The sequence below is a fragment of the Mauremys reevesii genome, linkage group 14, assembly GCF_016161935.1.
Source record: "Mauremys reevesii isolate NIE-2019 linkage group 14, ASM1616193v1, whole genome shotgun sequence".
Taxonomy (NCBI): domain Eukaryota; kingdom Metazoa; phylum Chordata; order Testudines; family Geoemydidae; genus Mauremys; species Mauremys reevesii.
This window is the reverse complement of record NC_052636.1, coordinates 33,057,831-33,067,632: the sequence shown is the minus strand read 5'-3', so window position 1 is coordinate 33,067,632 and position 9,802 is coordinate 33,057,831. Positions and strand designations below refer to the sequence as shown.

Sequence of the window (9,802 nt, the reverse complement as noted above, 5' to 3'; positions counted from 1 at the left end):
ATGGCCCATTCAGGGTCATCATCTGTACAATGAGCCCATGAAAAGGACCAAGGGGATATACCTATTGAGTCAGCAAGACATGCCAGGGTATGCCTGTGTAATGAGAACTCCAAGGCTTTTCCATGCCACGTGCTGTGAAGCTTGTGTTTGGGACACAGGAAGTACAGGCCACATGGCAAAAGGAATGTAAAGGGCAGCTGCATCATCTCCATTTTGTCTTCAATCCCCCTTCCTACCCCTGGAGCAACTTCTCTACAAACTGAACCCTGGAACAAAGGACTGAATGACCCATCCAAGCTATGGATGTGTTCCAGACAGACTTTCAAGCCAGAAACTCACCAATACTGCTAAGAACCTGAGATATCCATTTTGGAATGTATCTGACTGCTTTCCCATTTAACTTCTTTCTTTCTTTTCTTTTGTTTAAACCTTTAGTTTAGATGCTAAAGGATTGTCTGGAAGAATGGAATTTTGGGTAATATCCAAACCTGTACTGACCTGGTGATGTGGCTGACCCATCGGAGTCAGAAGAACACTTTGTTTATGTGAGCAGAGTTTTTAAATAACCTCTCACTGTACTGGACCTTGCTGCTGATTAGGAGTCAGAGAACAGGGATGCAATAAAGGGGGCTGTGTGATTTCTTTTTTCAGCTTCTCGATAACCCGTGTAGGGGATCAGAAGCACAGTTGGTGACTGGTCAGTGAGTTTAACTTCAGTGTTAACCAGCAGTTTTGGGAGCATCTGCTCTCCCTTTTTCAGCCTGCCCTAACTTTGGCATTTTCAGTGAGAACTGCCTCTGACCCACCAGGTCACACTAAGCACCGAAGTTAAATGAATAGAATGTTTTTTTATGACCAAGTCTTTATGACCAAATCAACTGAACTCCTTTGTTTTCTTTCATCTGAGCAGGGCTTCTAGTTTTCCAACGTGATGTGATCTCCCAGCTGGAACAAGGGGAAGAGCCATGGGTCCCAGACCTCCAGGGTTCAGAGGAAAGAGAGGTCCTGAGACCTCCCTGCACAGGTGAGGAAACATTAAACCACCTCAGAAGCTGTACGTGCCTGAAGGAAACATCTGGACTGCCCAACAAAGCCCTTGGGGAGGTCTCTCAGTTCATTATTGTCCATTGCAGGGGTCATATCCTCAGGGTAAATATAGTTCATGAATTCCTATAGATCCTAGCAGACACCAGGCAGTAGCTTCCTCCCTTCCCCCTTGCGTATTTGGATGGGATGTGAAGGCTGAATTCATCCCCCTCCTCTCTCCTATTTGGGGGAAGAGTTTGGGGGAGTTCAGCTCCTGATTTTTATTTGACCTGTCTTCAGCACTTGTTTTTGTTTGGTCTTCCCCTTTCCATCCCTGTTTGAGGTGTCTGTCTCTATCACAGCAGGTGATGCAATGGCATGTGAGAAAGAGGAGCAGAATTCTCAGCCTGAAAATGTTGAGCCAGTGGGTAAAAACAGAGCATTATCGCAAAGATCGAAAAGGAATGTGTCCAGGAGTCATGAGCAGGGAAAATCCTGGGAGATTCAGCACAGACCAAAAACAGAGCAAGGAAACCAGCCAGGGAAGAAAGTGGATAAATTTATTTCTTCTTGGGGAACTCAGAAGATCCTCATGGAAACCACAACACAGCAGGATATCCTCAGGCGAAAGAGAAAAATACATGCAGTGAGTGTGGAAAACCTTCTCTCACAGCTCAGCCCTTTCTGTACATCAGAGAATCCACACAGGGGACAGGCCCTATGAATGCACTGAGTGTGGGAAAACCTTCAATCGCAGTTCGCACCTTATTAGGCATCAAACAATCCACAGAGGAGAGAGGCCCTATGAATGCCGTGAGTGTGGGAAATGCTTCACTAGCAGCTCAAACCTTTCTCAACATCAGAGAATCCACACAGGGGAAAGGCCCTATGAATGCCGTGAGTGTGGGAAATGCTTCACTAGCAGCTCAAACCTTAGATTTAATTTACCCTGGTTCCTCAACTGTTGCTACAGCTCTAGTACCCATCAATCCAAAGACTGAGAGAAATGGAGAGTTCCAACCATTGTCCTTTTAGTATCTTATTGTTCCTCTCTCTGTTTTTTGTGCTGGCTTTTCTATTCTATCACTTTCTGCCTTTGTTTAGTTGGTAACAGTTGGTTTCCATCACTCACGTTTGTTTGTTTAAATCTCTATCCCTTGTGAAATAAATTTTTTGCTTGTTCGATAACTGTACTCAGGTGCTGTGTGAGATACAGTAGCAATGGTCCACAGTAAAACTAGTAACCTGGGATACTTGGGGAAGAGAGGATCTGGGATTTCACCAGGTATCTGGTGATCCGGGCTGGACCCCAGAGGGGGACACATTGAAGGAACTCAAGGGTTAAGGTGGCTGCTGTAGCTCAGAGGCGTGTCCTTGAGTTCCAGCAGGCTGGTGAGTTTGGTCACTAACATCCAGCTGCCAAATGCAAAACTCCCTCTTCCTTGTGGCAGGTGGCAACAAGGAGACTCACAGTCCTCAGCACCCTGAGAAGGGTCACAATGTGTCTCTGTGTTGATCCACCTGTCAAATCCACACAGGGAAAGCTCCCGATAGCACAAAACTCTGCCCTATGAAATCATGGAACATGTGCTCTTTGCTCTGTGAAAGCATGTAAAGAATCCAAGCGCTGGAGGACAGGGTTTGGGTGCAGAGTGACCTAGACAAATTGGAGGATTGGGCCAAAAGAAATCTGAGGAGGTTCAACAAGGAGAAGTGCAGAGTCCTGCACTTAGGACGGAAGAATCCTATGCACTGCCACAGACTGAGGACTGACTGAGTGAGGGGGGTTTGATAGCAGCCTTCAACTACCTGAAAGAGCAGCAGTGTGGGCTTTCTCCTGGCCACTTTTGCTGGGCTGGGCAGGCAGCCTGGAGGCCTTTCTAGAAGAGAACTGGGAACGGAGTTAGAAAAACCAATGTGAAAAACAGAACCTCAGGTTTAGACTCATTTATTTATAATATTAAATCTTCAATTCTAGTGTCACAGTCAATACAATTGCTTCAGCCTGATAGTTGCCCAAAGGGAAACTTAACTTCTCTCCAAAAGGAGTGGAGAGAAAACACTTTTCAGAGTCCAAGAGAGACAAGGCGGGTGAGGGTAAGAGGACCAACCTCTGTTGGTGAAAGAGACAAGCTTTGGAGCTAACCCCACACACTTCTTCAGTTCTGTGTATCCTGGAAGGTCGTCTCTTCCATAACCAGCAGTTAGAACATAAGAACAGCCACACTGAGTCAGACCAGTTCATCTAGCCCACTCTCCCGAAAGTGGCCAATGCCCAGCGCCCCAGAGGACCCCTGGGACCAGCATGGATACACCATCACCACAAACAAGGTTAAAAGTCAATGCACATGGGAGAAACATCTTGTGTTTCATTCCTTATGTGCTAGTCCCATCATGTGGCCATTTCCTTTTCTTCCTTTCTGTTAAAAGCTTTGGTGTTTTGCACAGAAACATTATTTCCCCAGGAGAGACCCAGGAGTGGGGGGCTGCATTCCAGTACCAAACAGTCACTGGAAGGGGGCAGACAAAGGCCTTTAGGATGAGGCGTCCGTCACTGTCAAAAGATCATCTCCCCCCTGCAAGTCACTGGCAGCCTGAATTTGTTCCTTATCCTCCCAGAGTCTGGGGTCTGGAATCAGCACTACCCAGCCCCTCCGTGTGTAGCAGGAACAAACACAAACCTGGACTTTAAAACAAGCTGTCCCCTTCCTTCTCAGGGAAGATTTTTCTGTGATTGAAGTTGAGCTTCAGTTCCCCTCTCCTAGGGGCGGGGCAGGTGTGGGGCCAGCTCCAGTGAGATCTGTTTTCACCTTTGTCCCCTTTCAGTCACTCTGGGATCCTAACTCTGCTCCCAGCTGTCAGGCAGCTTCCAGCCCATCCACCCTGCTCACTAACTCTGTGGTCATGTGTTACTCCCTCTGCCAGCACACAGAGCCTGCAGGAAAGCTACTCCTGCCAGATGCATTGGTGGTATAGTGGTGTGCATAGGTGCTTTCCAAGCAGTTGATCTGGGTTTGATTCCAAGCCAATGCAATAATGGCTTTTCTCTTCTGTTGTTTCCTCATCTGGAAGTGGTTTAATTTCAGTCCCATTGTGTTACAATCACATTATCTATAGAATGAGACAATAAATGTGTCAAAGTCCAGCAGGTCATACAGGATGGAGGCACACAAGGGGCTGGAATATGTAATCTGAGAAAGACAGAACCCTTGGAAACCTGCATCTCCCATCCCCTGGCCTTGCGTGTTATGATTCTAGCTGTGTGAGCTGTTTGTAGGATGTTCCGGCATGATGGGGAAATGAAGTTTTGAGTCAGTTTTTGCTCCTGCAGATTCCTTTGCTGTTATAATTATAATGACATGAACAACAGGGAGGCAAAATAAACATAAACCCCAAATTGCAATACAGGTGGGGAAAGAGACGATCACGGTTAAGCCAAACACATCAAAATAAAAATTAATACTAAAAAAGGGGAGAGGGAAGAGATCAGGTATGGGGCGATCCCCTTGATATTTCAATGCACGTTGTTAGAATCAAAGTTCATACTTGACACTGGAAAACCCGCAACTACCTGTCTCTCTGAACACCTATGATGAGCAAGATGGAGTTGGGACACCTGTTCTGCTTCAATCATTTATTGTCTCTCTGTTCTCTCCTTCTTCTCCCCCCAATTCCTCGTCTCCAATGTCTCTGCCTTTCTCCTCTTGCTCCCTCTCCCCTGCCCTTTCCAGGAACTCACACTCTACAGCATTTAGGACAAGCCAGAGCTCCCATGTTCTGCACATGAGCCTGTGTCAGAGGACGTGTGACCCCGGTCAGAACCAGTCACCAGATCAATATGACCCTTTATGGGCGACTTCTCTGCCTGCTCTGCAATTTACATCTCCTCTTCCCGCAAACAGGGTGGGGTACAGCTCTGACAGAGGCCCCACAGGAGAAATTTCAGCCCAAAGACAAATTTGTGTGAAATGCTGAGAAGTGAAGAGCCCCCTTCCCCTCCCCCCAAATCCCCAGAACTCTGGTGTCACCCCCATGGCACCAGCACCGGGAACCCAGTGAAATGGGGTTACAGAATACAAGGGGGGAGGCAGCAGGGAGAGAGGTGACAGGGAATCTCTCTTTTTTCTTCTCTCGTCACTTTCTGTTCTTCTCTTTCCTTCCAGGAACTGCAGTCACAGCAGGGAGGGGTTTGTCTCCGTGTTTGTCACGGAGGTGGTGGAAGTGACGGATTCTGTGATTTCCTGCAACCTCCGTGACTTCTGCAGTGGGCACAGTGGCTGACTCCACAGTGGTCCCGAGGGCAGCAGGAGCAGCCACAGCTTGGTGGCCTCTGGCAGCACTTCTGGGGTGGCCAGAGCAGCAGCTGGCCCCCTGGGGCTCCCCCCTGCCCTAGCAGCAGCTGGAGTGGCAGCGACTCTCAGGGCTTCTCCCCTGGTAGCTGGTGCTCATTAGCCATCAAATAAATCAAAACACTTCCCCCTGCAAGTGGATTTAGCCCGGGACCCTCAGAGTCAGCAGCTGTTACGCCCCCACTGAGATCTCTGGTCAGGTGTCCTAGTGCCAGGAGCCTCCGATGTAGATCCTAAAATAGCGTTTTTGCACCAGGGGCAGCTGAAATTTTGGACCAGACATTGTAGCTCCACTGTTATTTTACTGAATTGCTTCAAAACAGCAAGTGTAGAAAGTCTCCTAAGTGCCAGGCTCTCTGCCATGGAAACAGCTGCCCCTGCTCTGCAGGAGTCTGTGCGTTCCACCCAGCAACGTACACACCTGCTCCGCACTGAAGGGGGGTCAGACAGTGACGGTAACGCAAATCTTCAGACTATTAACCCAGGTCCCTTTCTTTAACCCAGGACATGCCAGTCACCTGTTAGCCATGGCGTTATCTTCATCTTCAAATACCTCTCAGGACATTGAACAGAGGGAGTGAAACCCCCTCCCCCGAATGGCTCCCTGTTGAGGCGCTGTACCGGACCTGCCCCTGGAGACTGTCTGGTTTTATACTCTTAGAGCTTTTTCTCTTCAAACACCTTATCCCAATCTCTGGGCCAACCTCCGCATTTCAGAGGTTAGAATTTACTCTCATCACCCTCCTATGGCACTTTCCATGTGACTGAGACAAAGCAAGTGGGAGAAGCTCCGTGGCTAATGAAAACCAATGCTCTGGGTGAGGCCTGAACTCACACCCACAGCTGTATTTCCCCCTGCATGAGCCACTATAGGTGCTTCTTAGACAAACTTGGGCTGTAGGTGGTTATGTGTGTCTGTGCTTCACCACTTTGGCTGCTCTGTGAAAAGCTGATGGTTCAAACAGAAGCTGGTGGGTTTTTGTTTTGTTTTAAGCAATTAGAGTCTAGTACATTTTAACAGGCAGAAAATGTCCTATTCAGGTCTAGCCCCATTTGACTCCTTCTGTCCATCTTCTTCCTTCCCCCTCAGTGTCTTTCCTTCCCCATTGGGGACATGCAGAGAAGAACCCCAGTCAGTCTGTGTCACAGAGAGTCTGTATCTCCTAAGGAATGTGGGTGAAGGATTCCAGCTGAATTAACGCCACTCACCTGGGTTAGAAACATTTGTTTCTTTCGAGCAGATAGTGGGAAATGGGACATTAATTCAGACCCAGGAGGCAAGGCAGAGGCTTCATGACCTTAATCTCCAGGAAGGGAGAGAGGATCCCCAGGAAGGAACAGAGCTTCCTTTAGACTCAAGCTGGGTCTCCTGGAAGTTGGAAAAGACCCTTGGTCACTGAGGATCTCATGGGATCGTGCTGCTCCAGAGGCTCGAGAGTCCTGGGTGCAGGGAGGGTGTCACTGCACAGTCTGAAATGGAAGGGAGGACCCTGGAAGGGAAGGGGAGGAACAGAAAATGGAGAGGAATGAAACAGAATAAACGCCTCTTCTCTCCTCCTCCCGACCCAGCAAGAACTGTTATCAGTGGGGAAACTCCCCACCATGAACAGCAGAGACCACAGAGAAATTTGCCTCATGCTGAGAAGTAAGGTGACCAATCACCAAGTGTGAAAAATCAGAGACTTTCACTAGATGCATTGGTGGTATAGTGGTGAGCATAGCTGCCTTTTAAGCAATTGATCTGGGTTTGATTCCCAGCCAATGCAATGATATGATGATTCTTCCACTGGGAATTGATTTAGTTTCAGTTTATCAATGGAATGAGAGAATCAGTGTCCCAAATCCCAACAGGTCATTAAACACTCTGTGGAGGAAAAAAGGGGCAGGACTATATAATAAGCAGTTGGAGTCATCCTGGTATCACAATGCTTGGTTTATTTTTTTTTTTAAATTCCTTTACTTCCCTCTCCCTTTTAGACTCAGAGCCTTTAAGGTCAGAAGGGACCAGTGTGATCATCTAGTCCGACCTGCTGCACCTTGCAGGCCAAAAGGCCCCACCCACCCACTCCTGTAATAGACCCGGGAGGGGAGGCAGCTCTGTGCACTGCCCCTACCCCAGGCAGCACATGGAGGCCCTCTGCTCCCCTCCCCAATGGGTGTGCAGAGATGTGCCAGCAGCACTAAGGTGGCTCCATGCCCACTCTACATCCGTCCCTCCGTGCCGCTCCCAGAAGTGGCTGGCATGTCCCAGCATCCCCTGGGGTGGGGGGGAGTGTCTCCACGTGCTGCCCCTGCCCCGAGCACCAACTCCGCAGCTCCCATTGGCCAGGAACTGTAGCCAATGGGAGCTCTGGAGGCAGCGCCTGCAGACAGCAGCACATGGAGATCCCCTGGCCCCACTCATCTAGGAGCTGCTGCCAGAGGGTTGTGTGTACCGGTCACTTTGGGAGCTGCACCACCCTCCTGCACCCCACCCCACCCCAGCGCAGAGCCCACACCCAAATTTCCTCCCAGAGCTTTGCTTGTCTTCCTTTCACCAGAACCATCCTTCTTCTCCTGGGCTGCAAGTAGCCACCCTTGGGAAGCCAAGAGGCAGGCACAGGATTCTGCCAGGTAAGTGTCCCCCAGCGCCGCGATGGACGGTGCGATGAAGGTAAGTCTTCCTGAGGCGCGATGGAATGTAACGCAGCAAACCACTGGCCAGGCGGTCCGGGCGAAGGGCATTCACTGGAGGTACAAGCTTGTGAGTGACTCCTGAGCACAGGGCCCCTTCCCCTTTTAAGGACCTGCTCCTCATGGCCTGCGACTGGAGATGACTTGGCTGCATCTGGTGGGTCACACTCCACCTTGGGCAGTGTCCATGCAGTGTCCCTGCTCTGGGTGTGTGATCGCTGCCTAATGAGAGTCCCAGACACCTTCTCTATCTAGGAGCTCTTCTGATCTTCCAGCTGTTCAACCAGCCCCTTCATCCCACAAGCATTGCAGGAGGGAGCGGGAGGGGGAGGGGGAAAGCCACTTCACAGGCATTCAGAGAGGGAGAGAAGACAAAAATGGGAATGGGGGAAGTATAACACACTTATTGAGCATAGAAATCACTGCTGCTCCTACAACAGCAGGGACAGGCCACTAGGAGCTTGGAAAAATTAAGCCATCATGTTTCTGCCTGGTTTTGAACCAAGGACCTTTTGCGTGTTAGGCAAACATGATAACCACTACACTACAGAAACTCTGTTGCAGGGCTCTGCCCCTCCCTTCATAAGAACATAAGAATGGCCATACTGGGTCAGACCAAAGGTCCATCCATCCCCATATCCTATCTGTCAACAGTGGCCAATGCCAGGTACCCCAGAGGGACTGAACCTAACAGGTAATGATCAAGTGATCTCTCTCCTGCCATCCATCTCTACCCTCTGACAAACAGAGGCTAGGGACACCATTCCTTACCCATCCTGGTTAATAGCCATTAATGCACTTAACCTCCATTAATTTATCTGCAAAAAGAACAAGGAGAACATGTGGCACCATAAAGACTAACAAATGTATTTGAGCATAAGCTTTTGTGGGCTAAAACCCACTTCATCGGATGCATGCAGTTAAAAATACAGTAGGATATATATATACACACAGAGAACATGAAAAAAATGGGTGTTGCCATATACACTATAACGAGAGTGATCAGTTAACGTGAGCGGTTATCAGCAGGAGAAAAAAACCTGGTGTTGGGAGGGGAACAGGAGAAAGGACAAAGGAAGCAAGAGACGAAGAGAAAAGAGGGATCAGACAGTGGATGGAGCAAGAGGTGAAACAAAAAGGACAAACCCCAATGTCCCCAGTGATTCTAAGGGACAAAATCCAGGTGTGCAATAAAATTCTGCCTCCTTAAGCTCATGTTTTCCATGCCTAGAATTCAACTCTCACCAGATGGATCAGACTGAACAGGTTTCACACCTCCAGGAGGCTCTTACCTTCTAAACAGGGACGGCTGTTTTCTAGTAAAATCACTGAAAGGGAAGGAGAAAACTCGAAAGAGGTTCCTCCTGGCTCTCACGTCCGTGAACCCGAATACTCCCTCAGTCCTCAGAGAGAGACCTGGAGAAGGAGACTTGCTGCAGCAAAGCCACAGGGGTCTCTGAGGTTTCCCTGGCCCCTCGCCCCTGTCCTGCCTGGCTGATGTCAGCATCTCTCTGTGAGGTCACCACCTCCCTACCACCTTGGACCAATAGGCTGAGTTCCTGCAAAAGGCCTTTGTGATGTCACTGCCACACCCCTCCCTTGCTGTGTCAATGTCCTGCCCCTGGCCAGGCACTTTGGAGGTTTGAGCTACTCCCTGTGGATCACCCCACTCAAGGAGCGTTCGTTCTAGGCAGCAAGCCGGCTAGACAGGGAAACATCAGACGCTGCTCCCAATGCTACACTCAGATTTTCAG

At 49.2% G+C, this 9,802-nt stretch overlaps 1 non-coding gene across 1 annotated transcript; it reads right to left on the bottom strand.

The window, feature by feature from the left end:
* Positions 1–8,529: 8,529 nt before the first annotated feature.
* Positions 8,530–8,602, bottom strand: TRNAV-AAC. Its single transcript has one exon. It is a non-coding gene; the product is annotated as a tRNA-Val (tRNA).
* Positions 8,603–9,802: the final 1,200 nt, after the last annotated feature.